A 23,012-nucleotide genomic window follows, 5' to 3' on the forward strand; every position below is an offset into this window, starting at 1 on the left:
TTCAAGACCAAAATGAGAAACTCTTTCAAAGTCACCTTTGCAATCATGCCAGATCACTCCGCTGATTTACCCTATGTTAAATCCTCCCATTCCAGGGCCTTCTGAATTTAACAACTTTTAAATATTACCAAGAATAATTTCTTCCCTTTCCCCTCATCACACAAGACTTTTTTTTTCCTAAAGGCATTGGTATGATTTTCTTTTGAAAAGGAAGAGTAAGTTATCCCCAGTAATATATTCCAGAAGCATCCCGAAGTGCCTGCATGCTGTGCTTCCACAGGAATAGTTTTGTCATTGTTTTATCTTAGGTCAGAAAGTCCTTCTGCTGTGCTTCTGAGCCCACAGATTAAGGAGAGCCTCCTTTTCTTGAGGATGAGCAGCAAGAAGCAAAGCGAATGCCCACTCTTTCACACATCTGCTGCTGCAGCCAGCATAAGTATTTGAGGCTTAAACAATTCCTTTTAAAACGGTCCAGAGGAAAGAATTTAGCTCAGCCCCTGAAGTAATGAATCAGACTTTCCCTGAAATTATATAGAGAAAGGAAAGAAAGCTTTATTGCACTGACAAATGGGAGAAGAACCTCACCAAGACACACTGAAGAGCTCCCAATAATACTGAGGGCAAAATCAGCCTTTCTGATGAACCCTAGTTCACTCAGGTTTGTTGTCAGGCACAGGCTGTGAAGCATATGTTATAGGAAAGACGGTATTTATAGCCTGCCCTTTTATGAAAAAAAGCCAGTGACTTGCCAGAAATATTCTTACTTTGTGCATCTCTTCATCTTCCAGCAAAGATTTCAAATAGCAACCTTGCTGGCCACTTTTTTACTGGACATTTTAATCAATCCAAACTGATAGTTTGTCAACATGAATAAGCTCCACCAGGAATTATTGCAATGTACAGAATAAAACAGGCACTGCAAAGACAAATATTAAAAGGCGTCTAAACCACAGTTTAGCTTCCCCATACAAGCGTGGGAACACATAGCAGGCCTGATTTTCAAAATGCTGATAGCCTACTGGCTTCCAAAAAGTCAGCAAGAGTCAGGATGGACTCAACATTTGAAAAATCAGACCTTCTGGTTAGGAACCTAAATATGAATTTAAGAGCTTGTTTTTAGGCCCCAACTATTCAGGAACCTGGCCAAGACCTGCAGTATAATTACTAAATTGTACAGCATAAGTAAACACAGACAATTTGCTGTCTTACTAAAATACACTGCCAGGGAGCTAAATTGCTCTCTGCTGTCATGTAGCAATGAATGAAGAGTGTGCAGGGAGAGTAAACCTGTTAATATCTTGCAGAATATATAAAGGCCTAATTTACAAAACCCTAACTCATGGCAGCAAGCACCTGGCCGTAAAACCAGTAGCTCAAAACACTGATGTGATCAAGCGCTTTGGTATTAACCACCACAAGTAACAGAGAAACACCTCCCCACCCTCTGCACATCCCCGATAGTTTGTATTTAACAAAAAGATAGTCTGATGCTCTTGGAAGATGTGACCAAGAGACCTCCAGTTTTCCCATCCTGCTCTCTCTGGGAACATTATCTCTACCTTGAGAGAAAATGCCATATGAGAAAACAGTTTTGATTCAGGAGACACTTTAACACAGTGCTTTCTTCATTCCAGAAAGTTTTCTTATAATATCACAACTAAAAAATCAGGCATAAAGCACAGTAGCCCTATTATAAACAACAGTGAATCACTACTGCTTTTGCTACATCCGCTTAAGTGGATGAATCACTGTGCCCTTTGCTGGGAGGGCTGCCTCGCAGAGTTGCAGGGAACTCTGTTACGCTGAAATAATCCCTCTCCCGGGTGGAAGAAGCAGAACCAGCCACTGCTGACCGCTGGCCTCAGGTCCTGCACTGCATTTCTGCTTTGTACATGATCCACTGCTGCCCAGCTCCTGCATCCCAGGTATGCTCTGTCTGCCTGATCTGCTCAAATCCGAGAAACCACAACAGTTTCTTGCACCTCAGCTGCTTCTTGCACCTTCTTCTTCTCAGCTTCTTTTCCTCAGCTGCACCCTGAGGAAAACCCAACCTCCATCCTAAAGGCTGACAGAAGTGGGTAACACACAGCACACGTTACCTTTCCAGTGCTAAATTAAAAGTGCTATATTAAGAAAGCCCATTTTAAACACAGCTTAAACAGAGTTTGTGTCAGCTGTCTCCAAAGACAAAGTTGTCCCATTTGTTCCAGAAGTGGTCAGCCAGATGCCATTCGGTCATCTGCCCTGAGCGATGGGCTGCACTCCTCATGTGCCGGTGTCTACCGGACACCCCAGCCTCACACCCAAAGCCCACTCTCCCCTTCTGCATGAACAGTAACTGCTCCAAAGCAATATCGCTCCACTAATTTAAATGATGATTCTGTGATACTTTACCTAAGAAGTAGAAGTATTCATAAGGAAAGGAAAAAAGATGACAAAAGGTCCGATACCATCTTCAAAAGGAGTTTCCACCTTTCCTCAGATATTAAGCAGATACTTAGAAACCTGCCAGTTTGCTTTGGGTGACAGAGCTGAGATCCGAGGACTCACTTGCAGTCCTATAGCTTTTCCTAGTGACTCTTTGGTGGTGCTGGCTGACTGGCACTATCTCATCTCTGCAAAGGAACAGTGGTAGGACAAGACACAGCTGTAGAAAGCCCATCTGTATCTGCCTGCATCTGAAATTCAAAAAGGCTGAAGTCCACTGGCAAAACTTCCAGGCTGGAAAATGCCTCTCAGTCTAAACACAACTATACTTGAAAGCAAAAACCACTGCTGTCGAGCTAGCAAACCTCTGTCAGTAAGCAAAATAAGGAATATCAGCTGAAGAATTCTTTTGCTGGTCCCCACTGTAGCTTCTGCTGGTATAGCCATGAACCAGAAACAAAAATGGTCACCAAAGAAAATATTCACCAGCTTAGCTCTCCTGACAAAACTGATAAGTGCAAGTCTTAGTCGTGGTTCTGAAATCAGGACAAAAAGCACTAGACCCACCGCTGCTCGTGGATTCAGGTTTTCACACTGCAGTGGTAAATTTAGACCACCTATGGATGGTTACGCAAAGAGAGCCTGAGATATGGAGCAAAAGATGTAGGTCACTTTTTAAATCCGGTTACAGCCTAACTGAGTACCAGCAGAAAGGTGCTTGCTGGTCTCAGTGGGCTTCAGATCAGACCCAGTGCCACGCACGTGGAACTGTCCCAGGAATTGAGTGTTTGAGTTGAAAAGGATCTGTTTGAGAAGACTTCAGGAAATGTACTCTCCCAAATATCTATAACAGAATATATATAATGCTATATATATATATATATATAATGCTCTGATGGTGAATCAAAGTGTAAACCCATCCTGATTCAGAGACCTGCAGCCCCTGCCACTCACAATGGTCCCCAGCAGAACTAGGAGCACTCTGCCTCTGAACATCAGGCTGCACCTTCTCAGTACCAAATCCTGGCAGGACGATGGTTGTGCAGTAGCTGTTCTGGGCACACAGCACAAAAATAAGTGCTTGCTCTTTTTGTGGAAAGCCTGTGGTATGACTGGAACATATGAAGAAAAATAAACATGTATATCTTCTACAAAATGAGGAAGTTTCTCTTCATGCTACTAGGGAATTTTAAAAAATAAATATCCTATCAATAAATATCCCTTATTTTATATTAAAAAATGCTTGCTTTGTCTCTCTTTCTCTCACTGATATTTTAGACTTCTGTACAGAGACACAGAGGGATACAGAGATTTTTCATGCTATCACCACCGTAGAGCTGTTCAAGAGAAAGTGCCTAAGAGAAAAAGGACACAGTAAAGCAAAGTAAGACCTAGAAACCACACAGCAGAGTCACGTAGCAACTAGGAAGTCTGAAATAAAGGGAAAACTTTGAAATGGAACAATTTGAAGGAAAACATTATGCAAAGTCCTTTACAGAAGCAAAACCAATGAAGAGAAAAAGACTGCCACAGAAAAACAATGCACAGAAAAGTAAAAATACAGAGGGGGAAAAATAATTTTAAAGCCGTGGAAATGTCAAGAGAAATTGTCGGGGTAAAAATCAGATATTCAAAGAAGCAGCTTTCCACCTGCTTTTAACAACATCCCACTGGAAAGAATATAAATCTCATATAAATCAATAATATAAAGAATATAAATAAATAATATAAAGACTAGAAATCTGTCATAAACCAGCAGAACCCTGTGCAGGGGATCAGGACATTTGCTGGGTGGCACTAATGCCCTGGCAATGCTGGAGCCAGGCAGAGCTCACTGCTCTTGCAGCCAGCGTGGCTGAGGTGCCTGGGGTCAGAGAACCTGTCCCTCAGGGGAACCGGTAACCTGGAGGTGCCCGGGGTCAGAGAACCCGTCCCTCAGGGGAACCGGTAACCTGGAGGTGCTCGGGGTCAGAGAACCCGTCCCTCAGGGGAACCGGTAACCTGGAGGTGCTCGGGGTCAGAGAACCTGTCCCTCAGGGGAACCGGTAACCTGGAGGTGCCCGGGGTCAGAGAACCCATCCCTCAGGGGAACCGGTAACCTGGAGGTGCCCGGGGTCAGAGAACCCATCCCTCAGGGGAACCGGTAACTTGGGTGTTTTACACAAGTGGCAGAGGCATCACCAACAGTTGCTCCAGCCTGTGACAGCTAGGCTTGAGATGACTGGAGAAAAAGAGATAGACTGAAGAGCAGCCCTGCTCCTTCAGGTCTTAATGAGTAGGAATGGAGTTCATTTAGTGCCCCTTCCCTCTCCAGAAGGCTACTAATTTGGCATTTAGGCAAGCAAAGTGGATGCCAAATTTGCTCAAGATGAATACTACCTCTGCAGTCATCTCCACTGTGGGGACAGTGGATCTCGGAGGCCTAAAAATCTTATGGCTCAACAGGCTAGTGTTTCCTGAAGGAAGAATGATTACTGAATAGGCATCAATTTTTAAATGCATTGTCAAAATTTGGGAGCCAGGTATACATAGCCTGTACTGCTGTACAGCAGGGACTTTGTAGTCCACTGGCCTCTGTTTTCCCTTCTTGTGTTCTGCCCTAACTTCACACGCAGTATGGTGTGGAGCATAAAAATTTGCCAGGGAGCCTGGTTTATTAGTACAAAACTGCAAAGAAAAGAAAAAAACTTTTTAGTCAGCTTTTCCAGAAAGCCCACAGACTGTAATGCAAAATGTTTCAATCCCACTGGCACCAAGACAGACCCTCCTGAGTCTGCCCCCTCTATCCCTGCTTTCCACTCAGCGAAGCGCATGTCCTAAAACCTCCCCGCATCACTGCGGCTGAGAGATGCTGCGCAGCATGTCCCCCTGGCCTCCTCCTGCCTCTGAGGTGGCCTCAGCAGCAGGGCAAGCGCAGGTCTGGCTCCAGTTCTGGGTCAGGGCAACCAGGCAAGCACAGGGGGACAGATGGCCACCCACCCAGCCTCGCTGCACCAGAGACCTCCAGCCACATCCTTGCATCCCAGTGCTGCTTCAGCCTCCCCTGAAACCCTCCTGCTGAGGCCTGGGTTGCCCTCCTCCCCTCATGTTAGCACTCATGCCTCCACACCTGCACCTCCTCAGCATGCTGGGACAGCCCCAGCTGCTGGCGCTGTTCTCCTCTGAAGATGCCGTGGGGACAGTTGCCGTTTGCATGTCCTCCTGCGTCCCCACCGGGCAGCACCCCTTGTCCCCCGCGTGCCTTGGAGGGAGTGGGTGCTGCCTGGCACTCTGCTGGCTGTCCCCGCACCCCCAACTCTTCAGCTTTGGGTTGTGCGACGCTCACAGCCCTGCCCTTCTTGCATTTGTTGTCCTTCACAAGCAGATGGTTTCTCTTTATTCCCATTTTCCTTTAGCCCTTTCCCTCCCTGGAACACCTTTAAGGGCTTTCTTAAACTGGAGAAGTCACTAGGGGCAAGTAGCCAAAAAGATGCCTTGGGAAGAGCATAAGAAAAGGGAGAAAACTTTCTCTTCTGGCGTCCTTCAATGATTTGCTGCTCAGCAACTTTCTGACCCAGACAGGTTGGCTTGTTTTTTAACTGTATCACTCAGTGGATTTCTCCTCTGCAAACCTGCTCAGCCTCATCCTGAGCTCATGTAAATTTTAGCATCGACAGCCTCATGTGGCGAAGAGCTCCCCAGCTTAATTACGTATCTGAAGATCTGTCTCCTCTGGTCTATTCTGAACTGAACGCCCAGTAATTTCACCCGAGCCTCCCAGCTCTCAGCTCATCAGACGCCAGCTACCTCTGCCGCGCTGCCCGTGATTTTACAGACCTTTAGCATCACGGCCGGCAGCCAACTCTTCCCCTCCCTGCAGGAGCCCCGTCCTACTTGGCTGTTCCACGTAGAGGGACCGCTTCATGCCTTTGGTCACCCCAGCCACTCGTCCTTGCACTTCTTCTCATCCTCGTCTGTTGTTTTCTGAGAGCTGCAGCAGAAGCACGCACGACATAGGGGCACAATAACATTTGCTGTTCTCTTCTCTATTTTCTTCTTAAATAATCCACGGTATTAGATCTGTTTTTTCTTGACTGTCAAAGAGTTTTATGGCACTATTTACCATAATACCATGTCTCGTTTCTGAGAGGTAACGTCAGCCCAGAGCCCATCAATTCGTGTGGGAGTTTGGGTTGGTTTTCCCTGCATGCATTACATAGTGTTTATGGGCCCGGGATTTCCTGCCACAGTGCCTGGACGCATGTCCTCTACCAGAGGACACAGACCAAAGCTAGCACAGGTGAACTTAAGCCACCGTTTTTTCCAAAGCCCAGCTCACTCTCTAATACTGTATCCATTTAGAAACTATCACTGCAGAACTGACAGAGCTCCGCACCAGAGATGCATTTATGTTGGCATAAAGGTCTTTTCATCCTGTAATAGCTCACGTTAGTAATTTCACAGAAATTTGACTGAGTATGGCAAGAAGTTGTTAGAAGCATGTGAAGATCAGTATTCCCACTCTGCCTTCGCTATATTTCATTACCATATTAGTGCAAGAAAGACGTGCCATTCTCGGTCTTCACTTTGCTCAGCTGATCTCTTCCATCTCATCATCTTCCCTAATTTCCAGTACTTTTTCAGTTCTCCAATTAATTTATTGCCAACTCTCTGTATCTATGATTTGCTGGCACTGCATCTCTAGAATAATATTAATAATAATGCATGCAATACATTTTGGAATACTACTGCTAATACTAATAAACACCCTTTAATTTTTTCCCCTTTCAGGCATTCAGAAAGAAGCTGATAAGGGATTTTTTAAAACTCATTCTCTGAGATAAAATAAAATAAAAAAAAATCAATGATTTTTGATCTTCTGATCCAGCCACTGACGTTTTGAAAAATGTACTCTTTGGATTCTTAATCAGACTTGATGTTACTTGGAGGGAGGGAGTGTTGGGCTATTTATTTAATTGGGTTGGCAAACCCCAGTTTACTTGGACCGACAGCAGAAGTGCAGCGGGGTTGCACGCCATTTTCTCCTGCCTCTGCTGGAGCAGGCAGACCCATTCTGGGGGGTCTGCCCCTCTCCACGGTTGTCCCTTTATTTTCATAAGGACAAAACCACGTAGTGAGTGATCCTCTAAGAGATTGGCCTTGCTGTCCAGGGCATTTTGGCTTTATGGCTGGGGTACCTTGAGAACCCCATGGCACAAGCTGATGGAGGAGCCACTGAATCAGCTGGGGTACCCCATGGCTGAGCCAGCAGCCTTCTCACCACAGAGCTTTACAGCCTTGGAATGCAAACACCAGGGTAGCATGGACTGAAAAGCCATCCAACTCAGGAATCGGTTAAATAGTCAGCTAGCTGCTGCCTCCTGGTTTAAATTAAATAATTAGTTTACAGAGTAGCAACTCAAATGGACCAAGCTTTACATTGCAAGTTGTACTTAGACAAAATTCCTACTAGTACTTCCTTTAAATCATATTTGACCGCAGGGAGGAAGGAGGTGATTGTCTGCTTCCGTAAACAAATCCCACCTGCCTGTTAAAACTGGGTACAGACTGTACTTGAAACAGTATTTCCCTTCTTTTGCTCCTACTTGGTTATATTTAAGGTGTGTTGTTAATGTTTAATTCCTTCCAAATAAGTTTCCTCTGTGCCGTTCCCTCTCTACCTTGTTATATTTACAAGATTATTAACTCAAGCACCAAAATATCCTGAGTAGCAGCTCTACAAAGAGAAGGTAGTGGGTAATGATCTCAATTCCTGACCTCCCTCCTCCCATCTCCTTGTGGACAGGTCATCACTTGGAGAGTGCTCCATATTGTTAAGCTCCATAACCTTGCAAAGGGTTAAAGGATAGTCGGTTCTGTCTTTTAGTACTGCCAGTGCCTGAGCAACAGGGTACCTTCTACAGCTTGTTAGAAGTCCGCTGAGCCACTGAAGTGTAACTGTGGCACACGTGCAAAACCAGAGAGAAAATCATATAAACTGCAAACCAAAAGGATATGTAATTACAGCTTGTTCTGGTTTGGGCTACCATCAGACAGCCTTTTCAGCCAATTTGCCTTTTGAGAAATATGTAGACATTTTATGCTTACTTCCTTTATGCCAAACCACACGCTTTTCTCCCCAGCGCTCTGCCGGAGGTGCTGCTTGGCCAGTAGTGCTGCCAAGCGCGTCAGATAAGCGACCCTGGAAAGGGCAACGTAGCTGCTACAGTAAAGGGAGAGCAGAGAAAGCGGGCTCTTCCTCTAGCTGGTTCCCAAACTGCTTCCCCTGCCTGTGCACAACAGGCCTGAGACCTTCCCGCTGCCCTAGACAGAGGGGGTGGAGGGAGGGGTGGCATCGCTTCCACCCTGCTTAAGACTCCGTGCAGGGCTGGCTCAGAAATAATTTTACGGGCAGAGGGAATGATGCATGTAATATAGCTAGGCGGCGCATGCTACAATATAGCAAGCACAATACTTAATACACAGTGGTGTTATTAACTGATCAGGGCTAAGCAAATACATTTTGATCAGTTTCAGCCTGGCCAGCATTTTCATCAGACTGATACACGCACACATGCAGATGCTGGTTTTGAAACACTGAGCCTATCTGTCCGGCAGTTCAAAAATTTCGGAACGTTGCCAGAACGTGAAAAAAAAAACAAAAAACAACAGTGCATATTTAAATTAAAACAAGAGATTTTAAAAAGTCAGAAATACAGAAGTAGTGGGGGGAGCTTTTTTTTTGACCTTTTATGTGAAAGGATTCTGATTCAGATACTGCAAGGCTTCCAGTTGCCACTTTTCACCCTCATGCTCTCCTGCTGTTTCTCTGTCCTTGTTGTGCAGCAGCTCCTCTCGCCCCACCTTTCCCTCTCAGACATCCTGTGCTGTTCCCCGCAGTCATGACCTTCCCTCGCTCTGTAATGTGCTTCACATGCTTCCCTGGAAAGGAAACAGAGGCCATAATGCAATTTCCACTTTCCAAAATGCTCCTCATTGTGCTCACGAATCCAAGGCCCAACCTGATGTTGACTTAAATAGAAAATTATGGCATAATTGTATCTAACGTAGCCTTTGCTTTAATTTAGGGATTTTTATTCTTTTTGTGCCTGCAGTTTGCATTGCTGGCTGAGCCTGCCATTTAAAACACTTTCTGAATCAACAGTAATGGGAGAGGCTGAAATTGCTGCCCAGCTTCCAGCCCTTTGAGCATCAAAGCGCGAGAGGTCAGGACGATATGGTGGGCTTCCAAGAATACCACAAAGTTAGTAACCCCCAGTAATAGCTCACTTTCGGCAGCCAGGTTACTGGGTATAAACACGTAGGAGAATCCCAGGAATATTATCTTTCTGGTAATTCTTAACATACTCTTTCTGACAGTGATTTTATTGATACCAGCTTCTGCAAACGCTTGATTTTGCACGCTTCATGAGCTCAGCGCAGGAGAACCCTGCAGCTCCCCTCCTAGGAAGTTCTTGCTCTAGGAGCCTGACTTACTATGCCGACTTCTGGACTTCTTGCTTGTCCGATCCTGAAATCTCTTGAGCGACTGACAGTCAAACCCACCTAGTTTTACCCAGGCCTGCATCTAAAGTGTATTTTTACCCAACCTTAAGCCAAGCCTGTAGAGTCACGGTTGCCAGGAAGGTTAGTTCCGCACCTTTTAGCCTGTCTGCTGGCTGCTTTGAGCCTGTAACAAACCCTGAAGCCAGCCACGCGTGATGTGATTTTGATGTGCCAGCGAACATCCTGCACGGGGCTGTTTTTTGGTCAATGAAACAAGTGAGCAGGCACTAAGGGAAAGGGCCAAAAGATGGGGCTCTTAACTCTTGCTCCGTGAGGCAGGGGAGCACCAAGGCAGGATGAAGGTGACCCACAGATTAATTAATTTTACAAGAGAAATAACTGTGATGGCTGTAATTAAAAAGAGCAGTTCCTCATGATTTCCAAGGCAATGAGCTAATCAGAGAAGTAAATGCTCAATATGGAAACTAAAGGAGAGCTCTGCCATGCTCCAGGACATTGTCTGTGTCCTCCCTTTGTTTTCCTGCTGTTGGCCTTGACGTCTGTCTTCATAGTTTCACACCACTCTGCCCACTCTGATCAAGTTCACTTGCAAAGTTTTGCACGGTGAAGGCTGGTCCTCACTGTATTTAATTTTCTCCATGTAAGACTGTCTCCTTCTCAACAGCCTTGTGTGTGCCATCTAGCCACTACCCTGAGCACTGTGGCACGAGCTGTAGTCGCTGGCAGAGCTACGAGCTACCCATCCTCTGCTGCCACATTTCTTTTAGCTGGAACAAAGAAACCAATGAAAGAATGAACTGGTTGTTGGCAGAAAACCCCCTGCCCCTTAACATGACAACCACACCTTTTTATTGCAGTTTCTGAAAAATAACAACAAAACCAACAACAAAAATAGCGGTAGCAGTCCCCTCTCTGTGTTTCATTTGGGTGGCAGGGTGAAAAAGGATAGGCATCTGGGTGACTTTCCTCAGCTGTTGAGAGCTGGGACCTGATTCCTGGACAAGGCATCCTCCAGGCTTTCCCACAAGCGCTCGCGCTGGCACAGGAGAGACCAGGACTGGGTGGCTCAGGAGGGCAGCGCTGGAAAAGGCTTCCCTTGCCCGTTCCTGGTGGCAGCACAAATTCATGCCAAACTCAATGACTGAGTGAATCGAGGTAACAACATGTTATTTCCCTGCCAGTTAAATCCTTTCCATGACAATGTTCTCTTTGAGGAGCAAAATGACACTGAATATAACTCTAAGACAATGTTATTATTTGGTTTGCTAATGAGAAACCTGTTTGCATTATGTAAACATGGCTCTTCTAGGCTGTGACCCTGGACTTCCTAGGTTCCCCTCAGGGGCTCTCAAAGGCGGCCGTGGCTCAAGCATTCAGTCTCAAAATACTCTAACGGAGACAAAATCCCAAACTTGGTATCTTGCATTTGGTCCATGCTTCATATAAAATTGCATGTTGCTGACTCGAGATCTCCTTCCCAATTGTGGAAAAACTGAGGCCAACAGAAACATTTTTTTCCTTCTTGGTGGTCAGCTCTGAAGACAAAAGTAACCTAGATGCCAATCTAGTAGCTTATGTAAATTGCTAAGTAAGACATATTTTTAATATTGAAAGATTTCTGCCTAGATGCAACGTAGCTCCTGAATAAACACTTGGTGACTCACTGCGAAGAAGTGCACTACCAGCTCCCAACAGAGACAGCACAGGCCAAATATGAGCTTTCAGAGGAATGAAGACCACAGAGTGCAGAGGGAGAAGCCACCAAGCAAATGCCACAGACCAGATATTACAAAACCGATTGCAGCTCTTTCTTGTGCAAACTGAACTGGAAGAGCATCATAGAGACCCTCATACCTGAAATGCTCCCTGCTCATTCAGGCCATTTTTCAGGAGTCCATCATTCTCCCTCAAGGGGGATCACAGATCTTCCTCTGCCATTCTAGGACATATCCTCATCACCTATTTAAAAGTTCTACGGGACCTCAGATCATCCAGAGTAACTTCTTTTCAGGAACACTTCTTTTTCTTCATAAATTGCCTCTCCCTGAACTAAGTACTGTCTTGGAAGAGATCAGTAGACACCTGAACCCACCAACGCCAGGAGTGCAAACCATATTTATACAGAACATCACTGGAAAAGCATCCAAAGAGTATAAACAAATTGGAGGCTTTGGCTCCCCCCTGCACCTTCTGGAAAGACCAGCGATGCTCCTGCTCCTTTTAATGGAACGTCACGTGGACACCAGCACCATGAGGGAGGGAGCACCGGGCCCCACTTGCTGAAGCAGTGTCAGGGCTGGTGCCAGTTACCTGGTGACAACATCTGCAACCAGAAAACAGCTTTGGTGGTGAAAATCCAAGCCCCTTCCAGTTCCTGCAAAGCTCAATGCACGTGACACGCAATTCATGGTCCTTTCCTAACTAATAGTGTTGTTTCATTTGTACTTTTTCACTGACTTTAGTGAGCTATAAATTATGCCAGAGCAGAAGCCTATTAACTCTTCTTTTTTTTTTTTTTTTTTTCTTCTTGGAGATTGAGGGAGGAAGAAGGAGAGAATTTTGCCTTTTTATGCAGAAGAGGAAGATTGTAACCAAAAATCCTTTTTCACAACAACAACAAAGTGAAAATAACATAGAATAAGACAAAGCAATAAAGTATCTGAAAAAGAACAGATGCCTGCAAACAACACTGCTTTATGGACCTGAAAAAAAGGTTTTTGACTTTTTCAGAAATCTGATTCCCAGAACATAAGCTGTGGCCCCAAAATGCATTTATGATTTATTAAATTTCAACTCAAATTGGAAGATTTTACTGCTTTTAGAATTCTGTCTGTTAGATGGACAAATGAAAAAGATGTACAATTTTTCTGGACATTGAATGATCTGAAGTGGTTCCAGGAAGATCTGGGAGAAAAAGTCTGGATTAAGGGTTTTAAACCCCAGCGTGATAAATTAGTTGATTCCATTTTAAAAAGAATATCATAAATTATGTGCATTGCCTGAGTAACAGTGCAATAGCTTTTTAAAAAGGCAGTGTTAGCTAGTACTGTATATTTTGAGTGTAAATAAATCTATCTGGGCTTTGAATTATCCAGATTTTTCCCTCATATCTTCCAATAAAAATAATAAGACATTGAGAGTTTAATTTTAGAAATACTGGAGCAGAGTGAAGAAAAAAAAATGTTTTTCATCTTCTCTTTCCATCTCCTTTTTCTAATGTACTTTAATATTCAGCTGTTTACCTTGTGAAAGCAATATAAGAGCCTCTTCTGCATTCTTTTCTGCATCAGATTTATAGCACCAATTCCATTTTTCTTTCCTACTCTCTCTTCCCAGGTGCTGTGTCAGAGCTTATGAGGACCACAAAGACCCACTGAGTCCAAGCCAGTGGACATTCTGGCTCTAAGTCACCATTTGCAAAAACCTACAATGAACTTGAAAGTATTTACGTAAGTCTTTGCAGGATTCAAACCTTATTATGTAGCATAAGCAAATTATGGTTTTAGTGGTTTGGAATACCCTTGTTAAGCATGCATGAAGTGCCATTTACAAATGTAAAAGGAGTTAAGTGCTTGGGTATATGAATCATTTTATGTTTCTGGAGAAAAGGACTATGAGTCAGAAAACTAAAAAAAAATGAAAATTAAACTGTAGTTACAAAAACATGCTGTGGCTCTTACTGATTCCATAAAATGATGAAAGTCGCTTTATCTGAAGGCAGCTATGCTGAGGATGCAGAAGTCACCGCACGATAAAAACATGTGCACACGCTACATTAAGTAACGTTGAGCTAGATTTGACCTCTTCCACCTCAGGAGCTGTTTAGGGGCTGGAGAAGAGCCGGTTACTGATGAATCAGCAATAACTTTCCTTGCAAGTGCACGAAATCCTTGCTCATCTGCCTGCATGGCTGGGATGAAGGACAGGGAAACCCCACTGAGCAGCGAGGGAGAGCAGACCAAGGACCCTTCTCCCCTTTCCCAGGAGACGGGACGTTGCTTGTTCCTGTAGAGATGTGCAGAAGAGACACCTCTTTGCCCTGGTCCCTTCCTCACAGTTTTGGTGTCACTTTACCTTGCTTTTTACGCTAATGGGATGTAGGAAATAAAGTGCCCTGATTTCTTTAGGCACAGAGCCCAATGCCTTTTCCCCTCCCGTGCAGGGAAGGTAAGAAGCTCTCTCCCCAAGGGCCTCTCCTGGAAACCTCAGTAATGAACTTAAACATATGCTTCGGTTTAAATATCACACTCCCAACGAAGTCAACAGACTTCATGTGCTTTGCAGAATGAAAGCCTAAATCCACTGCCTCTCAGACAATTAAAATGTTATCCTTCCATTTTAGTTTTGCCTAAGGTAACAGCTTTGATGTTTGCTCGACTGTTTGAAAAGAAACGCTCTGCTCCCTCCTCTCGGAAACGTGAGGAAGGCTGGCAGAAGGCTCTCCCATGCTGTGATTATCACATTTGACAGTAGTTAAACACAACCAGGAACACCAAAGCGCAGCCAACCTTCAGGTGTCCTTTGCCATACTGCACGCTCTAGTAAGTCCGTGCTCTTTAACAGGGCTGAGCGTTCGTCATGGCTCTGTGAAACAACAACGGCATCCGCAAGCCAGAAGAGCTCATATCCATGCAAATATCTCTGGCAGCAAAAATAGAGATGTAGCGAAGATCTGAGCTATTTTGACAGAATAATCTGTAAACATAACATTGTGCGAAGTTTTCCTTGAGGCTTTAAGTACTGCTGTTATGTCATGACCTGTTACTAATCTAAACTTTACACATTTTGCAACAGTGTGAAGGAAGTGACTGAATGCCGTTATGTGCCTTGTGAAATATTTAACATCAAAAGCATCCACAACCACTAAACCACATATTAATACTGTTTTCATTAAGATACATGCTCATGGGGTTAATTTTTTTTCCAAGCGTCACAGTCCATTACAGTAACTTTAGACATACATGCAACTGTTGGAAAGAGCAGACAGGCCGGCCAGCAGTGCAGTGAAGTAACACAGAAAAATGTTTCCCCAGGAAAACGGACCGACTTCTGTCCCTTGGCATAAGCAAACCATGTACCCCACTGATTAAACAAGAGTTACACTCTTGACTCAAGAAATGCACTTTAGCCTAGACAGTTGACAGGAATGCTGTGATAAATGCAAGGACATATACTCTGCCACAGAGCAGCTCCCCAGAACAACTCCAGTCTGGAAACACCATCACTTAAGAAAGGATCAAAAAAGCTATTTCACAGTTTTATATCAAAATAGCATATGCAGGGTCAATTTTGAAACGCATCACTGGAATTAACACACTTGTAGAGGAAGCTTGCAAAATAAAAGATTTTCAACGATCAGAAGAGTATGGCACTGAAACAGCCTTCCAGTAGGTGCAGCAGGGGTTAGCTACTTGAGAGGTGTGAATATTGAGCTTGGCACATTTATGAAAGCAATGACGTGATGGGTTGGTTGCCTGTGATAGCGGGAGCCCGGTCGCAGTGACCCGGGAGTGCAACGCAAGCAGAAGTTCTGAATTCAAATCTAAGCTGCAGTAGGTTTAAAAAAAAAATATGCAAAGACATCAAAAGGACTCGCGTGTCTCTGAGTCAGTGCTAAGTCACCAAAGCTCTGGGAAAGTTCTGGGCTCAAAGATTGAGAGAAGGATCTAATTAGCAACCTTCATTCCAAACTTCTCCAAATTTTCCATTCTTTTCTTTCTGAAGCCGCTGCATGCATCGACTGTTCCCATACAAAACACAGGAACACTCTTGTTTTAAGCAAACATTTAGTCCAGCACAGATATTTTTATCCCATCAGGACAAACGGAGGTGAGAGAGTACCCTTGGACAGGTCTCGTCATGGCATGGGAGTGGCATTCTTGGTCACCTGCCCGATGGTACCAGAAGCATGTCATGGACCAGCCAATCTGAACTGCCAACTCAATTAAACTAATGGTACTGTACAGCAAATTTTCTGTGGTACGAAGTAGAATTATGCTTCCCAGCTCTGGGGGAGACAAGTGGTAAATGAAAGAAGAACAGAGTGATGTGAAGCAAAAAGGCAGATGGTACAATAAGTCAGAGAAAGCAAAAGATGGGAATCCAAGAGCAATTATATTGAAGAACCAAAGAGACTAATAAAAGAAAGAATTAACTGGTCCTCTCTGTGCCACTGAGGATCTCTCCTTGCGCCTTTCAAACTTCAACGGCTACTCACACTCAAACAGGCCGAGCTGAATGCAAAGGTCCTGACTCGACAAAACACTTCATCACCTAGAGCTGAACATATGTTTAAACGCTTTGTTGCACTGGGGCTCCAGCGCTTAAGGGGAACGAGGAAAGCAGGAACAGAAAAAATAAGTGGCAGTATGTTGGACTTGGCAGAAGCGGCAGAATGCACTGCGTCTAATATGTGATATGAGCTGAAACGGAAGGAGGCTGGGAACAGAGCTAAGAATTAACAGGGTTTTAAGTACCGACAGCCTAGATGACACAATGGCCGAGAAGGTCTAATCCTGAAGTTAAGTGAAGCTAATGAGGCACACTGGTTTCTCTAAAATGGATCAGAGTTTTACGAGCAGTGGCACTCTACCTTGGGATTGCACCTCACTTTTCAAACAATGGCCTTGCTGCTTCTTGCCCTTCACGTGAATAGTGAATATTTCAACCGGACTGGTGGTTTGGGACAGGCACACTTTAGGAACAGGACAGCAATGGCACACACAGATTGTGGGAGTAAGAGAGGGTGGGGGCGACGGGAGGGCCCAAATTCTGGTCGCCTGACATGACAGCACCCAGAGGTAAGAGAAATGCACCAGAAACGTGCGACTGCATCACCTGGCACACACATACTCGCATCGCAGAATGAGATCCTGTCATGGAAAGCCACTATGTTTTGGCCACATGATGAAAATACATCCAGCCACAAATTGCAGAAAGGGCCATGGACAATAAGAACAGCAGTGGAGTAAGGTGTCAGCTTGCTTTAATTAGCAAATTAGCCACCCTCATATTTAAGGAATTTTAATCACTGCACAAAAGCAAAGCACCACCAGGAACACTAAAGAAAAATGTTAAGACTTCGGAAAAAGGAGGAAAGCAAACCACTAGTGGGTATAATGAAGGAACTGGAAAAAAGAGGGGGAAATATGAAGGTGTTTTATCATACAGTTCTCATTTTCAGGCTTTTGCAATGGACAGCTTACACTCTGAGTGGCTTTTTTGCAGTTTCACTATTTCATACTTCAGCTATGAGTATCTGCCTGAACAAAAACCATGACTCTACAATCAGGTAAATGCATTTTTATCTGCCTGTCTTTAATGCTACCCTCTTGTCTACAGCACTGAATAGAAGGTAAAGTCAATACGAAACCCATAAAGCAAGCAAATACAATGACCAGTGTATATGACTTCATGGTGTAATTTAATGGACCTATTTCCTGCCATAAAAATGCACTTGTGCCTTTCTTATGACCTGCCAGCTTGTGAGTAATGAAGTATGTGATCTTCTACCTAGTTAATTATTGTAATGTTTCTGTAGTTTATTTTGCTTAGGAATTATTTAATAAACCTTTTTTCCACATGGTGTTTCTACTCTGCTTTATGACATAGATAATTGCAAAGAAAGAGATTTACAGCTTCTTTTTTTCTGATCAGAGAACTCATGTGGATAAAGTAACATACATGCTTGCATGTTTTATAAGACCTTAATTGCAAACATCAGGATATCACTTGATTTTCAGCCTTCATCTCCTGCACTCACCAACGACGACAAAGCTTCTAACAGGACTGTGTCAATGACAAACCACCATTATTTTTAAGAAGCAATTTGCATTTTTAAAAGTGAATATAAGAAAGTAAAATAAAAAGTAGTCTCTCTGTATTTCTAACATCTAAGATATTTATTTCGGAACTACTGTTCAGTACATGCCTCATAGTACAGTCACCACAGTAAGATACAAACATTGCAGCTGCCAGAGAAGTATCATGAAGTATCCAAGGAATCACTTCAGTCCCACTGTGCTTTTGCCTCCCTTTATCAGCAACTTATCCTGAAAGGTGTTTCATCTATTTCAAAATGTTTTTACAACCCCCTCATTTCTTTAATGGGTTTGGGGATTATGAACAGACCCTCCCACCACAAGGGAATCAGATAATGCTCAGATAAACATCTGTTTAGAGACTGAAGGTTGTGCTAGACCCACTACCAGATTACGGGTGATCTGGAGACCCTGTTGTAAACACTAACTTTTGTGAAGCAGAGAAACAGATAAATTAAATCCTTCCATTCCAAAACAGCAATTTGACAAAGTGCTTTTTCCTATTTTTCCCCTTTCAAAAACAGGGAGAAACAGGAGATTTCAAAGCAAAAGGTTTTCACTACTAATGTGAGGCTTAGCTGAAAGCTCATATGATTTAAACCATGGTGTTCCTTTTTTCCTATTTAATTGTCAAAGGGAACAGCCATGTTTTAATTTTGCCTTTTCCTCATTTACTAATTGCACAGAAAGTTGTTTCATTTGGCTTATTTAGTTCCTCACAGAATTAAACTCTACAAAAACAAAATGTAAATCATGCTCAATCATTGACAGTTTAGACTACCGGCAAGCAGTTAGGTCTGATTTGAAGACAGAGAGAGTTTAAATGCGTATCCAATACAGAAGTCATGATCAAATACTCTGCTTTTCCTAGCTTTACAGCTGTGCTGGATTTCCAGAGATGCACACCAAGATAGGGGTTTTGACTGGCGTTTTGCTGGTCCCACTACTCAGCCTTCAGCCTCAAGTGAACAAGCCATCTCAGGGTGAGGGGAAGCAGGAGGCGGGGAGAGAGAAGATGTCCTTCCCAGCTTCCTGAAGAGCCTCACCTCTTTTTAATTAATCAACACCGTGCATGTGTGACAATATTCACAATATGGAAAATAGCTTCTCCTTTCTTTCCAGAAGGCAAAAAAGTTGTTTCAGATCCCCAGCTGGCTTGAGAGAATGTAGGTCTATGAAAGCTGACAAATATTAATGCAGATACTCACCGGCCAAGGACCTAGCTCAGAGGGTTTCAGAATAATTTCTCCTCAGTAGCATTCAAATGACCCTCACTGTACTTCCTCCGTATCAAATTATGGTCAGTGAGAGAAGAAGTAGTTTCTCCAACTCCTACAGCACTGTACCGAGCAGATACCCACACTGCAGGCCACTAAGGAGTGCATGCTGGAGCAGGGGAAAAGCGTGAGAAGGAAGGAGCAGCGGAGACGAGCTGTTACGGACACACCACACCTCCCATTCTCCATCCCCCCTGTGCCACTTCAGGGCGGGGAGGCAGAGGAGTTGGGGATGAAGAAGTGAAGTTGTGTCTAGGATAAAGTCCAGGGAAGTAAGGGGAAGGTGCTTTAGTTTTTGTCTTTGTTTCTCACCATCCAACTCTATATTTAATTGGCAATAAATTAAATTAATTTCCCCCTGCTCGAGTCCGTTTTGCCCATGATGGTAATTGGAAAGTGATCTCCCTGTCCTCATCTCAACCCACAGGCTTTGCCATCTTATTTTCCCTCTCTGTCACGTTCAGGAGGGGGAGTGAGAGACCAGCTGGGTAGGCATCTGGGAGCCATCCAAGGTCACACCACCACAAGCAGACAAATAATCTAGAGCCCTAAACCTAATACTCTTCAGTGATTCAGGCTCTTGGAGAGAGATGTTCCAAGATATCCAAGTACCCAGCACCTATGCCAGGAGGAGTTAGATTTTTAGCGGATTAGCAGGGAGGATCTATTTTAGAAACCCCCAGGACGGGCCCTTAGCTGCCTGCTCCACCTCCTCCCCAGAGATTCCCATCCACACTGCAGGGACCGTTCAAGTTTCTGCTAATTCCTGACTCAACTGCCACAAATTACAGCCTGATGTATCAAGAAAACACAAAACTGGATCGAGTTTACCTTAACTGCACGAAGCTTGACTGCCATTTTAGGGCAGGGGGCATAGTTTTTCATTGAATGCTTGCGCTTTTTTTTGTTTGTTTCTTTTGGTAACGTTAATGCGACCTCTGAATCAGGGCAGTAGAAAGTTCTGTCTCTTCCAAAATTTTCTGCATGATGAGAGCAAATCCAAAGCAAATCACTATAGAGATATCAGAACTGGCACAGACCGGCAAAGAATACATTATATTTAAAAATGTAACACACAGGTGCTCAGAGGTTAAGCTCACCTATTCTGGTCTCAAGCTGACATGACATAAAATCAGAGGTAGAACAGCTTTTGCGAACTGAGCTGAGGGAACAGGCCATTCATTAAAATGTCATACTGAAACACTGGAGATAAGTGACAATCGTTTAAATAGAAAGCAAAAATAGAATGAGGGGCAAAAAAATTTCCCTATTTAGCAGTCCAACAACATTAAAAAAGACTTGATAGTAGCTGGTTATCATAATTTCCAGAAAAAAACAAAAATCTCCATGATTTAATGTGGGAAGAGAAAAATAAAGACAACCCCAACAAAACAAAAGGAAACACATTCTCTTGTCTTTAAGGCTAACCTCAGCAAATACCTGTGTATCATCTAAATTTATGAAGATGCAGCTGGATCACACCTCTCACAAATACCTGTGCCCACCCTACTAACCTTCCACAGGGAAACCTCAGGCACTTTTTTTAGTACGTGTGCAGCATCCTACTACGTGGAGCTGTAAAGAAATCAGTCAGTGCTAGAAGGGCAAAGCTGGGAAATGCAGCCAAGAAAATCATAGCCTAGAAGTTACAGTGGTGGCAGAAAGAAGATTTGCTGCTGTCCTGGGACTAACAGGGAGAACTGGATGATATTTAGTCCTTTCCCACCCTACCAGTCTCCACTCCTGGGGACAGGATCTGAGTAAGTTTGACTGAAGCAATCAAATAAAATGGAGATATCATGCTGGAAGGGATAGCATGGCTGGACAAACTAGAGGTCACAGGCTGGATTTTGCCTTCAGTGCCTGTCTTCACTATCTGAAAAGACAAATGGATTCTTTATACATTCACTCCCACGTAGAAGGTTTGCTTTGCCAAGATAAACACTGGAAAATCACATTTTTTAAGTTGTGGAAGTTGATGTTGGTGTCCCTAACTGGGTTTTACAAATCTTGTTTAGGACAGCAAATTAGCTTTATAAAAGGACTCCTGTAAGGTAAGTAAACAACAACGCCATTTTACAAAAGAAGAGGAGGCACAAGAGGTTGAACTGCAGCAGTTCCTGAAAAAGAACCCAGGATTTCCAGTCCTCATACATATTAGCTGCTTCCCATAGGCATCCATCTCCCCACTGCAAAATAAAGTTTTACAATTTCCAAGTGTCTCACTGCATTGATGTGGAGATACTGAAAAGCAGTGCTAGAGGCTTCCTCAACAGTCAGAGCACAAAGATCTGTAGAGAAATGCAGAGTTTGATGCAGGCTGTAGGATGCTTTCCTCTCCTTTCTCTTAGCATATGCATTCAAAGGGTCTAACACATAAAGAATGTGTTCCAGCAATTGGTGCTGAGCTGAAGAGCCCTCCAGTGATTCAGTACGACTCCAGGCTTGAATTTCTGTCACTATTCACAAGGAGTTCTCACCCAAAGAGGCTGGCAGTCATAAATAAATGTACAGCAGTCTGTCGCTACCAGCAATTTTCCATGATCCATTAGTTTGGATCTGGGCTAAATATGAACCGAAACTGAAGAAGTTACGGGTCAGAGCACTGCTGTGTAAGCAAGGCTGGCAATAAATGGAAAAGTGCAGCCCCAGAACGTACTACAGGTAGTTTCAGTCTCATCCAGGCATCTCTATTAAAAAACAGACTTTGGGTTTACTGGGTGCTTCTCCTGCCTCAGGCGCTGTGGCAAACAGGACACTTACCGAAACACTAACCCTTGATGTGCTTGCTCAATACATAAGCATTGAGGACTGCAGATAAGCTTCATGTACTTGCTGGAAGCAGTAAACTTCAGGCATTTCCCCCCTTCTGTACAGTAACCCTTAGATTTTTTCTCCCCCTTTGACTGGGCAATGAATGGAAGGAGTGAATCCAAGGCAAAGAGTTACGCTGTAGGTTTGCTTGCTGTCTAGAAGTGGGGAAAAGTCCTCCAGCTTTCCTGAGGCCCAGGTAAATACAGAATGCTTCTTTTACTTGGCACGAAGTCATGGGGCAAGAAGCTGGGTGGAATGGAGTCACTCCCTGGGAGAAAAGACATAGGTCTTCTCACCTATCTGGTAATACACAAGGAAAAAATCTGGTAGCGCATCCCATTCTTCATAGCGTTTTGAACTTTAGAGTGGCCATTTACATTCACGTGAAATGGCAGTAAAAAGTCTGCAAATTAGAAGGCTAGGCATTTACACTCATTTTGCTCCTGTAGAAACATGCAAGATGCAGTGGAGGGGGAAAAGAGTAAATCAGGCATTCATGGTAGAAGTTGTAGGAAAAGCGAGATGTAATGCTTCCTTGAAATCCTCATAGCAGATTGTAGAAGAGCCTTTTAAGCACAACACTGAGACCTTGCTATGCTGGGACCCTGTCATGCCCTACGGGCTATGCATGGCCTGAAGCCGCTGTCAATCTCTGTGATGCTCCTTCTTTCACACAACTGGTGCTGTAGCAAAGGGTGAGTTACTTGACAAGCAACATGCATTTCTCAGATCATTATTACATGCTCAGACCTTAAAAAACAGGAGTGAAATGGTGGCACAAATGTAATACAAGAAGACAGTACCTGCTCCCCTGGGAATCTTAATGGCACTGCTGTGCACTTTTGAACCAGGCAGAAAAGTCTAGAAGGTATGTAATAAAAGATAAGTGAGCTTTTGTAGAACAAGTCTGATCAAAATCCCCACCAATGTGTTTCCCCGCCTTCAACTTTTCAGTTCTTTTAATCTTTGTGTCAACTTCCCCATGTTTCAAACAAACCAGGAACTGTTAATGCATTTTCTTTCATTTCAGGAACCAGGCAGGCTCTTGGGTCAGGACGTGGTGATTGGAAATAGTTATTTTGCCTCAGCATTGAGTCTGCATGAACATAGAATGCTTTGGAAGCCACTATGGCATTGGCAACATAATTCTTTCAATGTTATCTGTGTG

General features: G+C 43.8%; 1 protein-coding gene across 5 annotated transcripts in view; it reads right to left on the reverse strand.

Annotated features, from left to right (window-relative positions):
* Positions 1-23,012, reverse strand: part of CYYR1 (cysteine and tyrosine rich 1) — a 59,872-nt gene that overhangs the window by 6,243 nt on the left and 30,617 nt on the right. The window lies entirely within an intron of this gene.

This window comes from Nipponia nippon, unplaced genomic scaffold (genome assembly GCF_047370975.1).
Source record: "Nipponia nippon isolate SJK-2023a ecotype South Korea unplaced genomic scaffold, ASM4737097v1 scaffold_2, whole genome shotgun sequence".
Classification (NCBI taxonomy): domain Eukaryota; kingdom Metazoa; phylum Chordata; class Aves; order Pelecaniformes; family Threskiornithidae; genus Nipponia; species Nipponia nippon.